General features: G+C 44.4%; 2 pseudogenes; both read left to right on the top strand.

Moving 5' to 3' along the window:
• Positions 1–11817: 11817 nt before the first annotated feature.
• Positions 11818–14591, top strand: LOC123085184 (putative protein phosphatase 2C 46; annotated as a pseudogene).
• A 2340-nt stretch (positions 14592–16931) lies between these two features.
• On the top strand, positions 16932–19012 carry LOC123085175 (putative protein phosphatase 2C 46; annotated as a pseudogene).
• Positions 19013–25825: the final 6813 nt, after the last annotated feature.

The following is a 25825-nucleotide window of genomic DNA, read 5'->3' as shown; positions in this document are numbered from 1 at the left end:
GGGTAATCGCACTTTCACCTGAACATGAAGCGATGTTCCAATCACCATCTTGAAAATAGATCTTTAGTGTTCATAAAAATAAATGAAAATGGATCTTCCCAGACCAGCGCCAGCTAGTACGACGCAAGAAATATATGGTGTCTTCTTGAAATAGCCACAAAGCAGACCACCAACAACTAAAACTCCTCGCGACCATCGTCAACCATGGGCTTTGTCAAGCGACAATCCCTAGCGATGACAAGAGGGAGTGGATGAGGTGGAGGAGCCTCGAGCGTCGACTAGAGGTTTTGCTCCTCGAGTCACCAACAATTAAAACTCCTCGCGACCATTGTCAAGCGGCAATCCCTAGCGATGACAAGAGGGAGTGGATGAGGTGGAGGAGCCTCGAGCGTCGACTAGAGGTTTTGCTCCTCGAGTCATCTTTGCCCATCTAGCCTTTTTCCTTTGTTTTTCAAAACGCGAAGGAAATCTGCTAGTGCTTTGATCCGAACCTGAGACGTCCAGCTTAACTGTAAGCTGTGATAACCACCGTGCCACCTCCAGCTGGCTGTGCTACTTTCATCATTTTATGCCTTTTACTTCATTCTATTTTTCTTTTTCGTTTTTTTCTTTTTTTCTTTTTTTCTTTTTTCTTCTTCCTGGGTTGGAAGAACTTTTTTGAAATTCATGAACTTTTTCTTCAACATCGACGAACTTTTATCAAATGCGATGAACTTTTTTCAAATTAGATGAACCTTTCTAAAATTCGATGAATTTTTTTCCAAATTCGTTGAACTATTTTTCAAATTTGATTAACATTTTTGAAATCCGATGAAGTTTTTTCCGATTGGTGAACTTTTTTTCAAAATCGATGAACTTTTTCTCAAATCAATGAACTTTGTTTAGAAGTGGTGAAATTTTTACTCAAATCGATGAACTTTTTCGAAAATTTGATGAACTTTTTCAAAATCGATGAACTTTTTCAAATGAAGGAACTTTTTTTTCAAACTTGATGTTTTTTTAAAGTCAACATGTTCAACAATGAAGCAGTCAAAAGTTTAATGGTCAACACGGTCAACTTAGTTGACCGATCAACAGTCAATTAAATCGAAGGAGCGAGCTGTTTTTTTTTTCAAACGGAAGCGATAGAAAGAAAGAATCTAATCCAGCTAAACGCGTCGGCCCAAGTGAGTTGGACGTGAGCGCCACCAGGCAAAAGGGGCGGATAAGGCGCCAACGAGGAGGACTCGATGTGATCTCGTTTACATTTGAGTATCTCAATGTGATCTCGTTTAGCACCGAAGCTTCTTGGGACCATATTGGGCAATGGCCCAGTATTACCACTATGGGATTAGCAATTCGCACCGGGAATCCTATTTCGTGCATAGATCACTAGTTAGCAACCAAGCACGTACCCCCTGCAGCTACGTACACTTTGGGCCGGCGCATTAGCTCTTTCCAGATTTGGGAAGTTTCTAGAACCTTCCCAAACTGTTTCTTCTTTTAGTTTTTTCTGCCTTTTTATTTTCGTTCTTTTCTTTATTTTTTCATATTCGTTTTTTCTATTCCTCAATTTTCATGTTCTTTTTTTCTATTATTTTTATATTACATTTTCTTTCCTTTTTCTTAGTTTTTGAAATCATGTACATTTTTGAATGTACAAACATTTTTAAAATTCAAGAACATTTTTTACAAATTGCTAAACGTTTGCAAAATTGTGAACATTTCTAAATTTGCAAAGATTGTTTTACAAAATCATGAACATTTTCTATGAAGCTCGTGAACTTTTTTTTGGTCAGCAAAATTGTTTTAAATGACGAACAATTATTGAAATAGGGGAACAATTTTTTTAATTAACGAACATTTTTTTAAGTTTTTACAAACATTTTTCGAATTCATGAACATTTTTTGAATTGATGAACTTTTTTGTAACTCATGAACATATTTTGAATTTTGCGAACATGAAAAAAATCATGAACATTTTATTCAAAGTCACAAACATTTTTTGAATAATTAGTTATATTTTAAAAATCATGATGAATTTTGTTTTGTGGGCATCTGTTTCCTCAAAATTCTGAAAAAAATTCAGAACATACATTAATCTGTTTTGAAATCATGAATACGTTTTTGAATCCATGAGCATTTTATGATTTTTTGAACATTTTTTTAAATTCAAAAAAATTATGGATTTTTTTAAATCTCAAATTATTTAAAGGGAAAAAGAAAAACAAAAGAAACAAAAACGAAAAAATAGGGTGCCTACACATGAGCTAGTCCAGAAGGGTGCGGGGAATGGGTGTGTGCGCCTAGCGCGCCAAATATGAGGTCCATTGGCCCCTTCCTACTTTTTTTTTGAAACAAGGCTAAAGATTTGCATTTTCATTGATTAAGAAGAACATAATTGTCTGGTTAATTTATGGAAAATCGGGCTAAGACCGATACAACCCAACCCACATGATATAGGCATCACCGGCTAACCTGGGCACCGACATGGAACACAAAGCTGCAAAGAAGAAAGACATCCGCCGAGGAGTCGCAAGCGTCATCGTCATCACCGATTACCTCGAACTGGCGACTCCGGCATTACCATAGAGCTCTATCATCGAGGCCAACCCGCAAACAGCTGCGCAGAAGCCAAGACGACACATGTCAATGGAAAGTCACACGCGCAGCCAACCGACATCTCCAACTTTGACGACGACCATCACAAGGAAAATATGCATGACTTGCGCTGACCGTGCCCTCTACCAATGACCACCGAGTGCCTGTCATCGTCATCACCCGAACCAGCTCCATCGCAGCTCCGACTAAAAAGCAACCAAGCAATCCATGAAAGAGCACCTTGGAGACGCCGGGAAGAACCGGCTACCGAAGTCCACGCCGCGACCGGAGCTCCACTCAACGCCATCATCTTTGCCAAAAACAAAAACTAACGCCCTACCCCAGCTAACCACGCGACAAAGATGCCGCCATCCCCCGGTGTTTCAGTCGTAGCCGGCTCCAACACGATGCCCCCAAGAAGGAGAAAGACATGAAGACGCCTTCATTTGATGCCACACTCCGCCACTGGTCTCGTTTACTTGACAATCATACTACCAAGCATATTTATTACTCTCTCAATCCCAAAATAAGTGTTTCTGATATAGTACATTTTAAAATTATACTACATCAAAGACATTTATTTTGGAACAGCGAGAGTATAAAATTAACCTTGAATGAACCTGGTCGTGAAATTGGGACAAAAGGAGAAATCAAGAAAGAGGTGATTCAGAACTAAAGGTACCATAGCATCCTGTGTACACGAGCATCTAGCTGTCCAGTCATGCCTAGGAATCCAGGTCCATGGTTCCCGCACACTGATCTCTTTTGTTGTTGCTGTAGATTAGCATGAGCAATACTCCCTCCTTTTCGGTTTATAAGGCTTATCTCAATTTTATTTATAGTATTGGTCAAGTTGCAACTAGACGCTTGAACAGCTCTCCAAATATAAACCCCTCTTGCACACTAACTGCCTACCCACACACAAAAAAGATTCACATAGATACTGTCAATCAAACTAATCTTATACTCACCAGCACATTTCATCTACTGATCCACACGATCGAACCCATAAACCGTTTATATATTTCCAATAATAGCACACATAGTAAATAAATTAAGCAACTTGATCATGCATGCTGCAAGCTGATGGTCATACAAGATCCACCGGATATCCGTCGTCGTTGCCCATCACACACTTGGATTACAAACTTATAATATGTAAAACCACTTGCTGCCCAAGAATTGTACCCACTTGCTCTTCAAGAAATTGTATGAAAATGAACCAATATACAACTGATCCAGCCTGGTGGCGATTTGACTTGTCCCTCCCATCCGAATTGATTAGTGGAGTAGATTTGAAACTTCAAATTGGTCAATTAATTACTAGCACTAGTATGCTTTGTTTAGAGCACACCTTTTGCTAGCTAGCTAGCCCGGCTGGTCATGAAGGCCTTTGGTCCTCTAATCTTAATTAATCCTCAAGCTTTTCGGTTGACACGGAAGTCAGACGCTGGCTGCAGATATAATTTGAGCATGATTACCGTAGTGCGCATGCCGTGATGCGTTGCCGATGTCGACATGGCGTAGCAAGATGGCAACCGGCCTGACCAGGTGGTGCTCCGGGGAGTAGATAACGTCTTTGGATCTCTCACACTACGTGAGAACCTAGTTCTAGCGGAAAATGAAATCCTACGCGTTTGCACAGGTTGTAGCTTGCTGGATGTATTTCTTTTTAATACTCCGTCCGTAAAGAAATATAAGAGCGTGCAGAGAAATATAAGAGTCTCTTGTATTTTTTTTGCGGGTGTTTTTTTTGGGTGACTGAGTTTCTTGTATGACAAACGTTGCTTAGTGTTTCACTTGTGAATAAAAAATACTATACATAATGCTTTGGAAAAAAAACGATGCTCCAAAAGGCTGTTTTTAAATTTTGGACCACTAATTTTATTTGTTTTGCCCGCTGCCTCCCGGGTCGCTCTCGCGACTCCGGAGGCCCCCGCCGCCGCCAACAACAGGGAGCAACCGCGCCGCCCATTCCCTACTCGCCATCGCTGGAGGAAGCCTAAGGGCAAAGCCCAGCGGCTGACGGCGGCGGCGAGGACGCACGCAGCGCGCGGCCGCAACCCTCCCCGGTCCATCTCCACTCGCCAGATCCAGATCCATCTCGTCCTCAGCTCTCCGGGCGTGCTCCGGGCCCTGTTGCGCGCCGACGCTCCACCACCTCCCTACTACTGCCTCGCCCCATCTCGCGCTGCCGCGCAACGTCCACTTTCACCGTGGCCGTCGGCGTCCTCCACCGTTCAGATCCGGTCGGTGCTCGCCGCTCTCGACCTGCGTCGCCACCCTCCGCGTCGACCCTCCTCTGCTCCGGGCCGGTGTGCCACGACTGCGGGATCCATGCTCCCCGCCTTGTGCGAGTCTTGGTCTGCCTGCTCGTCCTGCCTGGGTGGTGCGGGGTGGCAGCCCGGCCTCCTTTGCTCTACTTCATCCCCAGTGCTTGCGCTGGTTCTGGTGCTTGGGCGAGGCCGGAGTACCTACGCCGGCTGGTTGTGCCTTTGAGGTCCCCTCCATCGACGACCAAGCACGCGTGCATCGGATCTGCCATGTGCAGTGTCCGACCTGGCCGTCTACACCCCTGCGCTCCATTGCGTGCTACCCCACCCCCAGCCGGCTCCTCGACTCTCCATCACCTCACGCCTACCTCTCCTTCGACCCCTATGGATGGTGGCCCGTCGGTCGTTAATTTGCATTGCTTCGGCTGTCGGAGCTGCTCTGACGACGTCAGCCTTGATCTGGTACTAGCTTTGGGAGAAATCCCTACTGACCCATGTGTCAGCTGACCACGGTGGCGCCAATCCGGTGTCGCTTTCCTTCCTGGAGGCGTGGTCTTTGAGTTGTACAGCTTGGTTTGGGATCTTGATTTGGTACTAGCTTTGGGAGAAATCCCTGCTGACCCATGTGTCAGCTGACCACGGCGGCGCCAATCCGGTGTCGCTTTCCTTCCTGGAGGTGTGGTCTTTGAGCTGTACCTGCTTGGTTTGGGCTCTCCTCCATGTCGACGGCGCGGTTTGCAACTTCATATCTGTATGGTGAACTTCTTCTCTGCATTGTGTGTGACCTTTCCATTTTGCTTCAACCCACTTGTCTACGCCCGTCCTCCCCAAACCGTCGCCAACATTGCCTCCTTGTCGAGCCCTTCGCCACCATCCATCCGCCCATGCCCATCATTTAGTGTGTCATCCATGTTGGTGTGTTCTTCATGTGATTTCTCTTTGGCTGTCCATCGCGTGGTCTCTGTACTATTGTTGTGCATGCTCAAGACCCTCCCATGGTTGTCGTTGTGCTGCGGTGAGCTTCGGGCTCTTGGTGTTGTCTTGGTTCACTTTTGCTCAATGATGACGCAATGATGCCTCCCCAACCTGCTAATCGTCTCGATCGCTCGTGGCGGATCTCCCAGTCAAGGTTCGTGTTATGGTTTGGCACTCGTTGGTTATGGATGATCCTCTGTTGTGTCGTGAGGCTCGGTACGCACGCCGGTGTGGTGCTTAGGTTGTTTGCACAGTCTTGGCATTGGGATCCCTGAACAACACCCCACATCTACTTGCGTCTCTCGTGGCGTTGGTCTTTCTGCATGCTAGTAAGTCGTGTCTTCTCCTGGGCGTCAATTATTTTTTGTCTTCTTCTGTAACCTTGTTACCTGTACGATTTTCGGCCCGGTTTCCCTCATAAACGCGGTCAACTTGTTTAGGTTTTCGATCCGGTTTTCCTTATAAACTAGATCAGCCAAAGCTTATGGGGCGACTCTTGGCTTTGGCAGCCTTTTGAGCAATATATTTAGGTGGGGATTCCGTCCCCCCGGTGACCGTCCAAAAAAAAAAAACAAAGATTTGCTCGTCGGTAAAAAATAAGCAATGTTTCTTTCCTGCAAAAAATGCATTTTTTGAGTTTGTTTGCTATTTTTCAGTTTGCCATTCAGGAAGAGGGAAAATCAAAAATGAAATAAATAGAGAATGAAGCCAAAAATATAAGTCAAATATAAAAGAGTCCAGATTCCAAACAAAAAAATGAAACTCAAATGTATATATGCAAAGCTAGTCAATGAACATTTCATAATACACTTATTCTACAAATGTTTTCCAAAAAACAAGTTCAATGGGAGCATTTGAGCAAGGGATTAGAATGACTTAGTCCAAAGATGTAACCATAATAGAATAATATGAAAGGAATGTAATGGTTCCGACAATACTTACCACGTATACCAAGGACAACTAGGTTCCTTTTTTAAGGAAAATCTGTCAAGGTATTTACCGTGGTTGATAAGGCAAATTTATCTTAAGCTCATCACGTAATCTATAACGGACAAAATAATGATAATGTACAATGGACTATTTCTCACTTTTATCTTTGATAACTAGATATTCCTAAAGGAGCGTCATAACTTCCCGCAAAAAAAAGGAGCGTCATAACTGATGACCGTTATGTTTTTAGTCATCCTACCGAACAATTCCCAAACGACTCGAGCAAGCATTGTGCCTCTCTCGCTCGATTCTCCCGATTTTTTCCACGTCCAAAAATTGACAAGACTTGAACCTTGGTCTTGTGTGGATAGGCTAAGCACAATTACTAAGCCCAATAACCTAACACGTCGAGCCTTTGTTTGCTGTTAATTGGATGGAAATCAACCATTTTAACCCTGTGTAAGTACATAGAAAGATGATTTCTGATTTTCATTTCAGTGCTGCACTTTATGCCTAAATTTATGGATGGACTTCTCCATAAATTCTTGTTTAGCAGGGTTCCTTAGGTGGCTTTATAGAGTGTGCTTACGTGTGTACGTGTGGTATTTTCTGCTTGAGTTTGAACGAGTGATCTACTTAAAAAAACAGCGAAGAGAGAGGATTGCGGAGTATTTACAAAGAATTTACACTGGGTCGTTTCAACAACTTTTTCCCCACCAGATCAAATTTACCATAGTGTTTGTGCTTAAGTTATCAATTTTTTGTACATATGTTACCATGTTATTTACATTGAATTTATTGTGCCGTGTTTTCAACAACAAAAAAAGACTCAAAGTTATCGCGGTGTTTGTACGCAAGTTATAAGGTTTGCGGTGCATAAAAAATACCATACTATTTATACACAGAAGTTATCGGGGTGTGTTTCAACAACTTTTTTCCATAGTGTCAAAATTACAGCGGTGTTTGTACATAAGTTATCAGGTCTACGGTGCCTATATTACCATGTTATTTACATAGAAGTTATCGGATGTGTATTTTCAACAACAAAAAAGACCTCTTCAAAGTTATCATTGTGTTCTTGCGCAAGTTATCACATCTATGGTGAGTATGTTATCATGGTATTTACATATAATTTACCAGGGATATGCTTTCAACAACTTTCCCCCCGGGTCAAACTTACCACGGTGTTGTATGTAAGTTATTGTGTTTATGGTGTGTGAATTATCACGCTAGTTACATAGAAATTACCGGGAGTATGTTGTCAACAACTTTCCACCCCAGAGTCAAAATTATCGGTGTTCGTGCGTAAGTTATCAAATTTATGGAGAGTAAATTATATGCTATTTACACAGAAGCTACTGAGGTAAATTTTCAACAACAAAAATTCTTGGATCAAAGATATCACGGTGTTCGTGTGTCAGTTATCATGTCCGTGGTGCATAAATTGTCATGTTTTTTACTGCCTACATTCCCAACACTCCCCCCCCCTCCCCGTTTCAAAGTTATCATGATGTTCGTACGCAATTTATTAGATCTCCAATGAGTAAGTTATCATGTTATTTAGTTATTTACACAGAATTTATTGGAGGTATGTTTTCAACAACTTTTTTCCCCAGATCAAAGTTACCATGATGATCGTACGTAAGTTGTCACTTCTACCACAAGTAAATTACCATATTATTTAGACAGAAGTTACAGGGGTATGTTTGGACAACATTTGCTTTCGAGTCAAAGTTACCATGTTGTTTGATCGTAATTTATCAGCTCTACGGACTACGGTGTGTACATTATAATGCTATATACGCAGAAGTTACCATGCACAAAAAATTAGAACTTTTTCCTATGTTTAAATAAGTTCTCTAGGTCAACAATTAGAACTTTTCCCTATGTTTAAATAAGTTTTCTAGGTCGACAATTATCAACCCGGCACTTTAGATATGTTGTTACCGGCAAAAAGAAAATCTGTGAACGCTTGATAACAAAACATAAGAAAAACGTCATTGCAAAATTTTGAAGAAAACATGTATACCGCTGGGGGCATGAAGAAAAATCAGTAGAAGCAAATGAACTACTGTGAGACATGCAGGAAAAACAATGGAATCATTGGCCTTACTTTTTCTTTTCCAATTTCGTAGTAATAGAATGTATAATCAGCATGTAACTTGGTTGTTATTGCAAAAGGCAGCTTAGCCCAGTAGATGGTTGCTGTAGGAATCTATACGTGAGGGCCCAGATTGATTCCCAGTAGATGCTTTTGCCTATTTAAGTTTTTCGATTCCTATAGTTAAAAGATCATCTCTTAATTAAGAGAAGACAAGTCTTTTCACATGGTGTTTTTCTTCTATACCTTAGCATTTATCTTATGCAGGTGTTCGATTGCCAATTTGCCATGCATGCACATGAGGATGTGAGTAACTGAGAGGGGTAGCAGCAGATTGGAAAACAACCGCCAAAGGGGGGTGGGGGGAGCGGGGTCAAGTGAAGTAATATGAAAAAAGCTGGAAAAATTAATTAAGAGAATACAAATTTTATTCTAATAGTGTGTTCTACTCCACCTTAGCATTATCCTATATGACGATAGTATCATTGTAGGAGCTTCTCGGCTTCTTCCATTCAAGACGGTTGATTTGATCCATGACATCATTAGCATGCGAGAATACAAGAATGACAGATGGTGAGGCAACGACTTAGGAGGATTTGTAGTGTGCGTGTGCTACTTGTGCTCCAAATGCTCAAATGCATCTAGGTGACATTGACTTACGCTCAAAGCTAATGACATGATGCCGTTTGGGATACAGGAGGCACTAACAAATGGTGGTTGCACAGTGGTTTAGAGCAGGCCCGAGTGATGAATGAACATTTTCAACCTTTTTCTCTCGAACTTCTCCTGATCTTTTAGTCCGAGCTCTCTATACCTTCCTCGTGCCAGGCGTAATATATAGTTGTGGGTTGATTTTCCTGGTGCATCACGAGTAGGCCAGCACGGTTCTCCGCATGAGGAAGCAATCCTCCAATAGAGATGGTGGATGGTAGCATTGATGGTGATATGCGGATTCCATCCTCTTTTGGTCCTTGACAACGCGGGCAACTCCGGGGAAAACCCTAGATCTTCTTGGGATCAAGCGATGGCGATGCTTTTGCGTCGTAGTCCCTCTTCAGGGCATCGTTTTGGAGTTTGCTCCGGTTGAAGGGACCAGTGACGCCGACGGCGCACGCCCGGTGGCAAGATCGAAATGGCATTCTCTGTGTCATTTTTATGTCATTTCCTTGTCGAGGCATCGTCGTTGCAATTTGCGTCACCAGGCTCGGGATGCTCCGGGGGAACCCTATATATGGGTCTCCCAGATCGGATGATGATGACGTTCTCTGTGTCGCTTTCCCTTCTGGGGGCATCGTTTTGGAGCAAGTGATGGCTGGAGGTGGCAACAGGAGGAGCGGTGTTACATCTATCGTAGGGCCGACGGTGAATCACGGCGGCGTGGCGCTGCGGAGTTTCAGCGATGGGCGCGCGTGGATGGACACGCGCAGGATGGTGGCGTTGTCTGACCCCATGGTGCCGTCGACGGTAGGCTTGATAAGGTTGGTGCGTCAGGACCTGCTCTGAAGATGGATCAGTGGTTGGTGACTCTATTATCTCTCTTGTTTCATTCATGCCTCTGTTCATGCCTCCTCCAGTGAATACAAATTATCTAACCCTCACTGGCTAGATCAAAATGAACTAGACGTACGTACGTGCATCATGGCTGAAAGCATCGCTCAAACCTAATACTTTCTCCGCAGTGATAACCTCAAGTTACACCCCTGTCTGGTTGCCGTGCTAGTATTAGTATATCAATGATGTATTGTTGTCTTGAAAGTTGAAACACAATAGAGTCTTTTGGTAGACGGTAGAAAAGTATAAGAAGGCTGTTGCGAGTCCAGCGGCAGATTTCAATGATGATGAGCTCAACACAACATTATTGTACTTGGTTCCGTTTTTCTTTTGGAGATGATGATTTTGTTCGACTGCGACGCCTGGTATCTTCCACGGTAAGTTGTGGTAGATAAGGAGGCCGTTGCGAGGCTCGTGGCAGACAAGGACCTCAACATAATAGCTCGTTCTTTTTTCCGATTCGTTCGACCGCGATGCCTGGAATCTTCCACGATGATAAGTCATGGTGATGATGTACTTTTCCTTGGACAACAAATTTGTGAAGATAGCTGTAACTTATTCCCTCCGTTCGAAAAAACTTGTCCCAAATTTATTCCTCAAATAAATGTATCTAGTACTAACTTTTTTTTGCGAGAAAAACTTCCAATCTATTCATCTTCAATCATGGATTTATGGTAGTACAAACGAACAGTAGTGATAAAAAAATTACATCTAGATCCGTAGACCACCTAGCGACGACTACAAACACTGAAGCGAGCCGAAGGCGCGCCACTGTCATCGCCCCTCCCTCGCCGGAGCCGGGCAAACGTTGTTGTAGTAGACAGTCGGGAAGTCATCGTGCTAAGGCCCCATAGAACCAACACACCAGAACAGCAACCACCGCAGATGAAGAGTGTAGATCAAAAGAATCCAAATTGAGTACACATGAACGAGCACGAACGACGAACGGATTCGAGCAAATCCATCAAAGACAGATCCGCCGGAGACACAACTCCACACCGATGATGCTAGACGCATCACCGAAACGGGGGCTACAAACACTCAGGACAGAAGCCCTAACAAAGCTTAAAAAAAGATCTAAAGACGGAGCCCTCCCACCGGCAAGGGTCGAGATCCACTCCACCTCCATGGTTCTAAGGCCACCGGAGACGGAACGGACCGGCACCGATGCCGGCGGGAGGCGGAAAACCTTATCTTTGTGGTGGCGGCGGCGGCCTAGGTCAAGCACTCGCACTAACTTGATGCTAGATACGTCTATTTAAGGAATAAGTTTTTTTCGGATGGAGGGAGTATAAGTTAGGTTGAGAAGAGGGAGGAGAAGTGACGTGTAGCCCTGTGGGTTTTGATGCAGATGGGCACCCTGAGGTACCACCGGCACCATATCATACTCCATGAATCCTCAATGCAAAGTCAACTTGGCCGAGGAAGGAAGGAAGGAAACAAATGGGAGGAAACAGATAGATAGATAGGTAGATCCTGGTCAACTCCTTAAACAACAACCTTCCAAAGGAGCGCCAATGTCAACTCTACCCGTCTCCCCCTCCCCTTCTCGGATATGTCGCCCATTTGTCTTGCCCCCGATGCGCATCCAGATCCGGCGACACGCCGATACGCCGCCGTCTCCTCCACCTCCACCTCGGCTTCCTCACTTTCATGGGCAACCGCGCGGCGAGGCTCGCCACGCCCTGCTTCGCGTCGGGGGGCCGGTCCGCGGTGGACGCGGCCGGCGAGGGCGACGGTGGTGACTGCGCCGTCGGCCAGATTCTGAGCTTTGACGGCTACGACGCGTTCGACGGCGCTACCATCCACGGCGTGCTGCTCCCGTCCAACCAGTCCACCATCGGCGCCGCCTCCTCCTCCTCCGCCAACTCCTTCTCCAACCAGCTATCGCTCTCGGCGTCCTCCTCCTGCGACAGCTCCAGCTCCTTCTCCTTCCGCACGCTCCAGCCGGGCCTCTTCTCGGGGAGCCTGGACTACTGCGCGTCGCCGTCGTCGTCCTCGTCGTCCGGGCCGAACTCGGGCGCGCTGTCGTCCGCGGCGTCGCGGCGGGGCGCGCGCACTGAGGAGGACATCATGGCGGACCTCTACGCCACGCGGCGCCGCCGCCGGTGCCAGCTCCAGGATGCCGCGTCCGGGAGCCCGCTCCTCGACCGCCTCCGCCGCGCCGTCGCGTCGGCGCTGCGCGTCGGCCGCGCGGCCAAGAAGCAGCCTGCCGTCACGACGGTCGCCACCAACGGCGGCAGCGGCGGCGTGATCAGGAGCAACGGCGAGAACGGGCACGCGGCGGAGGACAAGGTGCAGTGGGCGCGCGGCAAGGCAGGGGAGGACAGGGTGCACGTCGTGGTGTCGGAGGAGCGAGGGTGGATGTTCGTCGGCATCTACGACGGCTTCAACGGCCCGGACGCCACCGACTACCTCGTCGCCAACCTCTACGCCTCCGTCTGCCGCGAGCTCCCCAGCGACCACGATCCTGCTCTGCCCGACGACGAGCAGCGGCGGCCGCCGCCGTCGTCGTCGTGCAACGGCAGGAACAGCGCCGGCGACCTCATCCGGCGGCGGGGGCGGCACGGCGCGGTGCTGGACGCGCTGGCGCGCGCGCTGCGGCGCACGGAGGAGGGCTACTTCGCGGAGGCGGAGGCGCGCGCGGCCGAGTGCCCGGAGCTGGCCATGATGGGGTCCTGCGTGCTGGTGCTGCTCATGAAGGGCGCCGACGTCTACTCCATGAACGTCGGCGACAGCCGCGCCGTGCTCGCGCACCGGGCCGAGCCCGACCTCACCAGCGTCATCATGCCGCCACGCCACCGGCGCCAGCACAGCGCCGACGGCCACGGCCACGTCACGGAGGAGATCAGGCGGCAGTTCGACGAGTGCGACATGACGGAGCTGGTCGCGCTCCAGCTCACCATGGAGCACAGCACCAGCGCCTACAAGGTGATCGATCGATCGACACCCTCCATTTTTTTCGCATTATTATATCATATATGATCGTTTGTTAATTAGATTGATGTTAATTTCCATTGATGGATGCAGGAGGTGAGAAGGATAAGGAGTGAGCACCTTGATGATCCTGCCTGCATACTCAATGGCAGAGTGAAGGGCTCCTTGAAGGTCACAAGAGCATTTGGAGCTGGCTACCTAAAAGAGGTTTGTCTCTCTGTCAACTGTCAATTAAGTAGTACCAACCAAAGTTCATGCACATATGTATGTAACCAAATAAAGTTTATGTGATGTAAGAATGAGTATGTAGAATCATCAGTTTGAACTACCAATTAATTTTGCTTATAGAAGCCATTACTAATATGGTGAAATTCGATGTTGCAGCCTAGGTGGAACAAGGCTCTCTTGGAAGTTTTCGGGTGGACTATGTTGGCGTCTTGCCTTACATTACTTGCAAGCCATTTCTCCGGCACCACTGCCTCGGGCCGCAGGACAAGTTCCTTATCCTCGCCTCGGACGGGCTCTACGAGTACTTCACCAACGAGGAGGTGGTGGGGCACGTGGAGGCGTTCACCGCCAGGTTCCCCGATGAGGATCCTGCCAAGTACCTCAGCCACGAGATCCTCCTCCGCGCCGCTAGGCAAGCCGGTGAGCATGCAACATTTCACTTACCTAGCTATATATTGGATTAGTTAGACATGGTGACATGCTCTTTTAGTTGTTTCGGACTAAAAGAGTTATACGTTTTTATACTTGAGGAAAAGTCGTGTGACTTTTATTTTTGTTATGATGAAGGGATGGGGTTCCATGAGTTGCTTGAGGTACGACAAGGGGAACGGCGACAGTACCATGACGACATCTCCATCATCATCATCTCATTGGAGGGGAAGATATGGAGATCTTCAGCTTGAATTGATCATGGTCGATTACAAAACTATAATGGACTCTAGTGATAGCATACATGGTTGCATTTACGGTTTTCAAGAATTAGCCCATGAGCAGAGTAGTGCATAACAAAATTTTGTACGTATAAGTGATGGTTTCTTTTTCTTGTTTGGATCGTGCTTTACATGGTTGAGCGCTTGATCATGAGATTTTTTGGGTAAAGCTACAAGTTTTACCCATCAATGCTAAACCAACATTATCGTAAGTTTGATTTTGGAAAACGCCACTAAACAATCAAGAACTCTCATGATGTCCGTGCTTGCCCTCTTGGGTTCAAGTATCTACACTCCCAAACTAGGTGCCTCACCCTCCTTTAGTAAAAAAAAAAGTGCATGCGGGCCTCTATCCTCTTGTTGTTTCATTCTAAAAATGTCGTTTGCGGTCTCATTAACACACATTGGACAATCAATGCGACTTTATTTCCCAAATGCAGAATGCCATGGTTCTAACTAGTGAGAGTAGCAAAACAAATAAGTGAGAGTGGGGACTGACAATTGGTATGCACGACCCCCCCCCCCCCTCCCTGTCATCTAAAAGAAGTGACCATGTACATATTATTTTGTTTGTTTTGGGATCACAACTTTTTTCACAAGAACATTTTTTAAGAGAATGATGGAACTACATCTAATGTACACACACGGTTAATATGGCTTACATTCTAGAGCTTAAGCATATGTTTGGTTCACATTACAACACATATTCATATCTCACTGTTGTTTGAGAAATAATTATTTCTAAGCTAGCTGTGTTGCCACAAGTTAAGTCAAGACTTACACAAAAACGTTCCATGAAACCTTAGGTTTAGAAGTGTGCAACTACCGAATTGTACATTTTTAATAGCTAAAGCTCCATAGAAACACTAAATCATTCATTTACCAAGTCCTCCTAGATGAACGATCAACGTTCAACATTCTCAACTATGAAATAAACGTTTCATATTTGACTTAGGTGTATAGAGTCCTTTCATGGATACACTAATTATATGAAGTGTTTTATGAGAAAAAAACACACAATTTTTGTGAATACTCTCATAAGTCCACAATACGATGATTCCGCACACGGTGTATCAGAATAATAACAACAAACTAGCCAAGAGCTCCAAAGCTAGAGTAAGAACCTAAAAACATGTCTTAGTATCTAATAGATTGTTCATCTCATGTCGGCCACATGGAATTTCATGTTGGCATTGTTTAAATTAAACATGTCGGATGCAACTGCTTTATCAAATATTGCCATATAAATAAACTAGACAATGAACCCGAATTGATATAATCAAAATGTCTACATGGATTTACTTTACTGAGGGGTGGTGAGATGCTCACGAGCATACATGAATGCCCATGCACATTTATGGCAGTAACAGACTACCTAAGAGCATCCATCGCATGGTTGTTGCATCACATGGTGGCATGATATGTCAGTATAATGATGCCCCTATTTAAGCGTGAGAAGATAGATGGAATAGGATCAAAATTCCACAAAACAACCTATCCTTCATACGTAAGGGCGAGTAACGAGCAACGAGTAGAGCTTAATCGATAGTAGGTCCAAATCAAAATACATAACATACTCAACTGCTTGACTCAAATGAGATTACTTTTTGTTGCTATTTTTGAACCCACGGACATCCTGGGATTTGGAAGCATCGGGATTTGTAACCACTGAAGGTGATTTAGAGGTTGTACGTGAAAATGATGATGTGGTGGGGCACGTGGAGGCGTTCACCCTTAGGTACCCCAAAAATGATCTTGCCAAGTACCTCGGCCACTAAAACCTCCTATGTGCCACCAAACAAGGAGGTGCTCTTGCAACATTTCTGTTACCTATCTATTTGTTTAATTACATAGGAAGACATGTTCTTTTAGTGGTTCCAACAAAAACAACTTCTCACATAAATACACTTTTTTATACTTGTGAAAAACTTGTACATTTTTATGATGAAGAAACGGTGTTCCAAGAGTTGCTCTAGGTTGGCCAAGGGGATCAACAGCGGCACCATGACATGTCTCCATCATCATCGCGCTGCAAGGAAAGATACGGAGATCTTCAACATGAATTAATCATGGAACTGAATTTAAGTCTAAAAGATGATTCTGTTAAGGCGATCCTTTATCACCACTGCTCTTTGTTCTGGCAGCAGGCATTTTGCAAGCTTTAATGAACAAAGCATGTACTAAAGGGCTTATATACCTACCAGTTGATCAAACAGCTTCTGAAGACTACCCTATCATTCAATATGTTGATGATACAATCTTGGCGCTTCCACACTAGTGGAACAACGTCTAGCCACAACTTTCGTTGGTGGCGCGCTATTTTCCAACAATGCCGGCACTATTTTTTTTCTAATAGTGCTGGCGTCGGCCTAATTGGCACGTCAGGTATAAATTGGTAGTGCTGGAGTGGATATTTTGCCTCACGTCACTAGTATGTGGTCCCAGCGGTCATGACCAGTTGCAAGATATTATTGGCATGGTATTTATAAATACGCCATAGATACATAACCTAGTGATGTTGTACCCTAGTTTGGAACACCGATACTAAGTTTTGCCTATATATATAAGTGTTGGCAGCCCTTGTTTCTCAAATACATTCACTTTCATTCTCCACAAAATTCTACTCCCTCTTAGCTAGCTGTTTTGGTGACAATGGACCCACCGGAGCTTGTCGAATCGGCACGAGCCCTGACACGTCGCCAGCACAACGCCATCGGCCACGTCACAGAGGAGATCAGGCGGCAGTTCAATGAGTGCGACATGACAGAGCTTGTCGGGCTACAACTCACCATGGAGCACAACACCACCACCTACAAGGTGATCCACCCATCGCCACCCACCATTTTCTTCGCATTATTATATTAACTACCATGTTCCATGATCGAACACCCTCTTCTGCAACATGATCATTTGTTAGTTATAAATTGATGTTCCCATGGATGCAGGAGGTGAAAAGGATAAGGAGTGAGCACCTTGATGATCCTGCCTGCATACTCAATGGCAGAGTGAAGGGCTCATTGAAGATCACAAGAGCATTTGGAGCTGGCTACCTAAAAGAGGTTTTTCTCTCTATCAACTGTCAAGTAGTACCAATTAGAGTTCATGCACATGTGTATGCAACCAAATAAAGTTTATCTAATGTAAGAATAAGTAGGTAGAATCATTAGTTTGAACTACCAACTAATTTTGCTGATAGAAACCACTAATATGGCGAAATTCGATGTTGCAGCCTAGGTGGAACAAGGCTCTCCTAGAAGTTTTTCAAGTGGACTATATCGGCGCCTTGCCTTACATTACTTGCAAGCCATTCCTCCGACACCACTGCCTCGGGCCACGGGACAAGTTCCTTACCCTCACCTTGGACGGTCTCTACGAGTACTTCACCAACGAGGAGGTGGTTGGGCATGTGGAGGCATTCACCTCCAGGTTCCCCGATGAGGATCCTGACCTTAGCCACGAGATCCTCCTTCGCGCTGCTAGGCAAGCTGGTGAGCATGAAACATTTCACTTACCTAGCTGCATTTTATGTTAATTAGATATGGAGAAATGCTCTTTTAGCCGTTTTGGCAGAGAAAATAAAACTTCTTTATACTTGTGGAAAAGTTGTATGATTTTTATTTTTGTTCTGATGAAGGATTGGGGTTCCATGAGTTGCTCGAGGTAAGGCAAGGGGATCGACGATAGTACCATGACAATGTCTCCATCATCATCATCATCTCACTGGAAGGGAAGATATGGAGATCTTCGGCCTGAAAATTGATCATGATCTATTACAAATTCTAATAGACTCTAGTGATAGTATACATGGTTGCCTTATGATTTTCAAGGATTAGCCCATGAGCAGAGTAGTGCATAACAAAATTTTGTACTTAAAAGCGTTGATTTTTTTCTTGTTTGGATCGTGCTTTGTTTGTTCGAATGCTTGATCTCGAGTTTATTCGGGCATATCCGCAAGGTTTACCCATAAATGGTAAACCAATGGATCAAGATAGTAAATTTGTTTTTTGTAAACGTCGCTAGCTGCTCAATTGAAGAAACTCACAGTGTCTGTGCTTTCCTCCCCTCCCCCCTCCCCCCCCACTTCATCTAAAACAAAGCGGTCATGTACAATTTATTTTGTTTGTTTTAGGAGCACCATTTTTTGTACAAGAACAATTTTGCATCAAGAGAATGGTGGAACTATCTAATCTACATAACATGATTATCATGGCTTAAATTCTAGAGCTTAATCCCGTGTTTAGTTCAGATCATTACACATGCTCATATTTCATGGTTGTTTGAGAAACAGTCGTTTCTAGGCCAAGTGGGTTGCACAAAGTCAAGTCATGACTTACAAAAAGTGTTCCATGGAACCTTAGGTTTAGAAGTGTGCAACTGCCGAGTTGTACAATTTTAAATTTTAACGCAAGGATTTAGTTACCCAAGCCTCTTAGATGAATGATCAACGTTCAACATTGTCAATCAAAAAAATAAATAAACTCATACCAAAATTAAGAATAAAGGGTATTTTTATGAATACACTAATTGAATGAAGCATGATATGAAAGAAAACTTACATAATTTTGTGAATAATCCCATAAGGCCACAATAAGATGACTCCATACATGGTGTATCAGAATAACAACAAACTAGTGAAGTGCACCAAAGCTGGAGAAAGAACCTAAAAACATGTCTTAGTACCTAAAAACTAGCAAACTTTGATTTTTTAGAGCACCTCTAGAAAATGATCATCTAGTCAAATGAAGAAGTCTCATGGTGTCTGTGCTTTCCCTCTTTAGTTCAAGTATCTACACTCTCAAACTAGTTATCCCCACCCTCCTTCAGTAAGAAGTGTGCAATGGCTTCTATCTTCTCTTGCTATTTTATTTGACAATATGTCTGTCTCATTAACACACATATATACATGTTGGATGATCATTGGGAGAATCTACAATTATTTACTTCCCAAATTTAGAATGCCATGGTGCTAAGCAGTGAGAGTATAGTCCGGAGAAAAAACAATGGGAGTGGGTTGACTGACAATTGGTATGCATGATCGCCCCCCTCCCGCGCCTCCCTATCGTCTAAAACAAGCAGTCATGTGCAACTTATTTTGTTTGTTTTTGGGAGTACAACTTTTTTTATCAAGCACATTTTTGCATGAAGAGATTGATGGAACTACATCTAATGTACACAACATGATTAACGTACCTTAAATTCTAAAGCTTAACAATATGTATGGTTCACACTACAAAACATATTCATATTTTGCGGTTGTTCGAGAAATAATTATTTCCAAGCCAATTGGGTTGCACAAAGTCAAATCAAGACTTTTACAAAGGTGTTCCATGAAACCTAAAGAGCCATATAATCACTAAATCATTCAGTTACCCAAGTCCTCCTAAATGAATGGCAAGCATTCAACATTGTAAACTAAATGATAAATATTTCATATCGAACTTAAGAATATATGGTCCTTTTATGAATACACTAATGATATGAAGCATTTTACAGAAAAAAACTTGCTTAATTTTGTGAATATACTCCCATGAAGCCAGAGTAAGATGATTCCACACATGGTGCATGCGAATAACAACAGCTAAGACCTCCAAAGCTGGGGCAACAACCTAAACAACATGTATTGGTATCTTATAGACCGTCCATCTCATGTGGGTGGTCACATGGAATTTCATATTGGCTTTGTTTAAATTTAACATGACATATGCAAATGCTTTCTCAAAATATGGTCATCTAAATAAACTAGACATTCAACCTGAATAGATATCATCAAAATGCTATCATGGATCCACTTCATTGGGGGGGGGGGGATGCTCACGGCCATACATGAGTGCCCATGGCTTCTTATGGCAGTATCAAACTACATGAGAGCATCTATTGCATGGTTGTTGCATCAACATGGTGGTTTGAGATGTCTATATAATGGTGCCCCTATTTAAGTGTCAGAAGAGAGAGGGAATATGATCAAAGTTTCACAGCATAACCCATCCTTCAGACCTAAGGCCTAGAAAGGGGTAGAGCTTAACCACTTGTAGATTCAAAATGGAACACACCAAATACATAACATACTCAACTATCATACTTGAATGGGATTACATACTCAATTATCTTTCAATCGAGTCCAAGTTAATGTTTTTCCTTTGAAATACAAGGGATATGAACTATAGGAATAAAATTCTATTCTTGCAAACCAAAGGGCTCCAAAGAAAGTTTTTCTACAAAAACATTTCCTATTGAATTCATACAAAGTTTTCTCGCAAAAAGAAAAAGAATTCATACAATGTAAACCTAAGGAGGCCTAAGTGTATCTCCATTCCGAGATATGTTCGAACTTGCGCTTGACAATCATAAATTCCTATAACCAAAGGAAGTTTTCTGAGTGGACTTTGTCGAAGGCTCGCCATACATTACTTGGAAGCCATTCCTCCAACACCACTTGCAAGACGTTCTTCCAAAACTTACATAATTTAATATACTCCCATGAAGCCACAAGCAGATGATTCCACACATGGTGCATGAGAATAACACCAAACTAGCTAAGACCTCCAAAGCAGAGCAAGAACCCAAAAACATGTCTTAGTATCTTAGAGACTGTTTTATCTCATGTCGGTGATATGAAATTTCATATTGGAATTGTTTAAATTTAACATGCCAGATACAAATGCATTCTCAAAATATGCTCACCTAAATAAACTAGACATTGGACCTGAATTGATATCATCAAAATGTCTGTCATGTATCTACTTCATTGAGGGGTGGTGCGATGCTCACGACCATACATGAATGCACATGTGCTTCTTATGGCAATATCGAACTACATAAGAGCATCCATCACATGGTTGTTGCATCACATGGTGGTGTGAGATATTAATATAATGGTGCCCCTATTTAAGCGTTAGAAGAGAGATGTAGTAGGACTTTTTTTTGACAAAATGACCCATCCTTTGTACCTAAGGCCAAGCAAGGGGTAGAGCTCAGTCGTTTGTATAGATCCAAATCAAGATACATCAAACACATAACATACTCAACTATTAGACTCGGATGGGATTACTTTTCGATGCTATTTGAACCCAAAACCATCATAGGATTTGGAAGCATCAGGGTTTATAACCATTGAAGACTCTAGTTGAACTTTGATTAAGATGTGTTATATCCCTCGTTTGGGAGAAGGACGCTATCCTCTCAAAAGAGTCTATGGGATGTCTGTTTTGTGGTTTTTACTGGTCTGCAGATGGGAACTTTGTGGGACACAATCATGGACCTGAAAGGCCTGCTCACGGCATGGGTTAAAGACCTAATAGTTTACTTTAAAGCGTTATATCGGATATCGGAGCCCTTCTACTTTCAGTTTTAGAATGGTCTGGTTCCAATTTCTGACCAAAACTGAACCGAACCTCTCTCAACAAAACATTTGCCAAGCTTGGCCATCTCGTTTTCATTTTCCGTGAATCAAATCGACGCTATTAAAACTCGCTTTAAACATTTTCGAACCCATTGCTTGTTACCAAAATTAAAATTATCGACTATTTTGGAAAGCATTTAGATTCCTTTGTCGTAAAATTAATGGTCATAAACCATATAGATAACATAGTAATTTGGAAGCAAAATTGCAGTTCTACCATAGTGGTACCACCACAGTATCGACCACTCCCCTGTTTTTCGAAGTTGATTTTGAACTGATATCATCAAATGTCTACATGGATCTACAACATTGAGGGGTGGTGGGATGCTCACGACCACTAGTAGAAAACCATCCATTAGTCCCGGTTCGTAAGGGCCTTTAGTCCCGGTTCATGAACCGGGACTAATGGGTCGTTACTAATACCTTCACCCATTAGTCCCGGTTCAATCCAGAACCGGGACCAATGCGCCTCCACGTGGCCCTATGCGCCCACCCCAGTCAGGGGGCCTTTGGTCCCGGTTGGTGGCACCAAACCGGGACCAAAATGCATCCACGCGTCAGCATTCCAGTTGCTGGGGTTTTTGTGTTTTTTTGAAAGGAGGGGAGGTTGGGGGTTTTGGGGGGTTAATTTAATTAGGTGTTTCATATATTGTGTTAGCTAGCTAATTAATAGAGAGAAGTGTCCTTTCTTATGTCCGTGCTTGGATGCTACGTACTATATATACATAAGTGATCGAGAGAACCACTCAGTACAGAAGTTCGTTATGCATACCGAGAGAAGTGATCGATCGACCTCTCCTTCTCCGAGAGGTTGGTCGAACAACAAGTTTTCGTATCATGTATCCGACGCTACTGGCTACATACATGTACAATATGTATAAGATCTCTTATAATTACAAACCCCTAGCTAGCATTTGAAATCAATTTCCACATGGTATTCTCCGGTTTTACTGATGACGTGGTCAAGAAAGAATCCCGCCAATTCCTCTTGAATTGCTTTCATGCGATCTGGTTCTAGGAGTTCATTCCGCATCTGCCACGTCTAATTTGAAGAAGGGGGTTAATTAATACATATATATGAATGAAACTCAACAGAAATCATGGTGTAATAAAATGAAATTGTGAATATTATTGCTTACGCACTTCATATTGTCTTTGAGAGTAGCCCCGCTTGTTTTTCAAAGTCGCGGTGTGGATGAGCTCGCACACGTAGTATCCACAGAAATCATTCCCTTCCTCCTGCCACAAGAACTTTACGAGAAATAGAGGTCAATCAAACTGATAATGAAGCATTATAAATGGCATTGATGAAAGTATAGCTATATATAGAATCAACGGGCTGGAGATGCGCGCAACTAGCTAGCCAGTAGTACTTACTTTCGGGTATGTATATCGCAGCTCCTTCGGCAGTCCCGGAGCTTCTGCGGTGAACTGTTTCCAAACCCTGCAAGACAAAGAAAATAATTATTATTACTTGAGATATCAGGAAATGAACAAAAAGTTACCGATATGGTGCGATAATTATGATCGATTGAACATACTTGTTGAGCATTTCAGTCATGTCCGCATAGGTTTTGGGATCTTTCCGTCTCGAGTCTAAGATGGTTACTAGTCCACGCTCAAGCTTAATCTACAGAAGAATATAGTGGTACCTGCGCACGCATGCATAACTCATCAATTACATTACTATAACCTCGCTTGAGTAATAAGGGAAACCGAATATGCACACGACAGTAACACTCACGGGCCGTTGTAAGGAAAGGGTATGGTATCTTTGTTTTGATTTTTTATCAACGATCGTAGCAAGTTGTCCTCGGCCTCTTTGACGTTCTTTTTAACCAGAAATACATCTATGATATTTGTGTTAATGAACCCAATATCATAAATTTCTTGTTTTTTGCACTCGACGATCTTCAATCTGCATAATATATTGAGGATAATTAATTATAAATACATGCATGCAATGAAAGGGCCAAGCTATATATAGAGACTTAATGACAGAAATAGTACTTACAGGCAGTAGCAAAAGACCATTAATTTATCGAGGGCCTTTTGATTGAAGAACTCGAAGAACTCCTCAAATGGAACAGTCAACAGATCATTTGCAACGAGATCGTGCTCCTCTTTAATATGCAGATACAAAGCATTCTTACCATCAGACTCTCTGCAGGTTTCCATGTACCAATTATGGAATCTTCGCATCATTGTTGTTAGAGATTTTTCATCTTTGACGAGAGGCTTCCCGTACTCGTATCTGTGTCCGTCCACCTTCAAGAAATCAGGAAGTGTATCATCAGGCAGGTAATCGTCAAGATTGCCATAACCGGCCACCGTCCCCGGAGCATTAGACACATTGAGCGGGGGGCACGATTGTTGTGCTTGTTCGCCGAGCTGGGCAATTTTTTCCCCTTTGCTCGTTGTTTTGACCTTTTAGCACTGACAGTAGTTCCCGACCGCTGGGCTTGGAGATATGTCTGTTCAGTAATGCGCTCATAGTTGGTTCTCGGCGGAGACTTTGGTGGTTTCCTCAGGGCATCGATAGTGCGCTTTGCTTTCACCGGATCTACCTTCTCCTCCGGAGGTGGATGTCTCTTTGCGTTCACCCCTTCAAAGAACTCCTTCACGTGGGCCTGCACAATCGTATTTTCCTCCTCGGACCTCTCGTACGGTAACTTCTCTAGAGGCTTGAGAGATGATGGACCGTATTTGTATTGCCTCCCGCCTCTGGTTGTGCTGCTAGACGTCGGAGCAGACGGAGCGGCTGCGACGTCTGTCTTCTTTCGTACTTGCTTACGAGGCGGAGGAGAAGGAGTACGACGCGCAGGAGCAGCCGGGGCGGCGGCGGGTCTCTTCCGCCCTTGCTGGCGAGGCAGAGAAGGAGGATGCTGCTGGCTGCTCGGGAGCGCTGGCGCAGGCGGAGAAGGAGGCGGAGTGCCGCCATGCGCCGGAGAAGGAGGCGGAGTGCCGCCATGCATGCCCTGATCGTCACTCGCTGGAGGAGGAGGCGATGGAGGAGGCGGAGTGCCCTGACTCGCCGGAGCTGGAGGAGGAGGCGGAGGCGTCCAGTTCAGAAGGTTGATGAGCTCCTTCTTCCATAGGCATGGAGTCTTCAGAGCAGAACCCAGCCTAGTCTCCCCTTCACCGGTAGGGTGGTCAAGCACGAGGTCCTCAAATCCCTCCGTTATTTCATCCACCATCACCTTAGCATATCCTTTTGGAATCGGCTGACAGTGATAAGTTGTGCCGGGTCCACTAGGATAAACTTGGCCAACAGCCGCCTTGACCTTCAACTTCATCCATCGCGCCATCATGTGGCAATTTTGAGACTCCGTGATACCATCCACGGGATAGCTGGCAGGAGCCGTCAAGACATGCTCCGGCTGAAGCAGCTCGGTGGAAGCCACGCTGCTTCTCCGCTGAGATGGCGGGGTAGCTTCCGGGGAAGCTTCGGCATGTCGTTTGTTGCGATCTGCTGCTTCTCGTTCCTCTTCTCGATCCTCTAGCCCCATTACCCTTCCAAGCAGCGCCTGTATTTGGTCCTGCTCTAGTTTCTTCCTCCTCTCGTGGGTTTTGTAACCCCCTACATCCGGAAAACCAACCTTCCACGGAATGGAGCCTGGCATGCCTCGTGTCCGTCCAGGGTGCTCGGGATTCCCAAGGGCCATTGTGAGCTCGTCCTTCTCCCTGTTTGGAAGGAACGTCCCTCGCTGCGCTGCATCGATATAGTGTCGAAGGTTCTTGACTGGTATTTGCAGTTGCTCGTCCGTCCACTAACACTTCCTTGTTACAGGGTCCAAGGTTCTGCCAGCCCCGAAGAACCAAGTCCGGCAACGGTCTGGCCAGCGCATTGTCTCTGGTTCGATCCCTTTTTCAAGCAGATCATGCTCAGCCTTGGACCACTTAGGCCGGGCTTTGAGGTAGCCACCTGACCCTGTGCGATGGTGAAGCTTCTTCTTCGCAGCATTTTTCTTGTTTGTCTCTGACATCTTCTTACTCTTTTCCGATGTCTTGTGGGCCACAAATGCGGGCCAGTGATCTTTGATCTTCTCATATTTGCCGATGAATTCTGGTGTCTTTTTTCCTTGACAAACTGGTTCAGCTCTTTCCTCCACCTCCTCATTAGGCCTGCCATCTTCTTAAG

The sequence above is a fragment of the Triticum aestivum genome, chromosome 1B (genome assembly GCF_018294505.1).
Source record: "Triticum aestivum cultivar Chinese Spring chromosome 1B, IWGSC CS RefSeq v2.1, whole genome shotgun sequence".
In the NCBI taxonomy this organism is placed as follows: domain Eukaryota; kingdom Viridiplantae; phylum Streptophyta; class Magnoliopsida; order Poales; family Poaceae; genus Triticum; species Triticum aestivum.
This window is presented reverse-complemented; position numbering and strand designations above follow the sequence as displayed.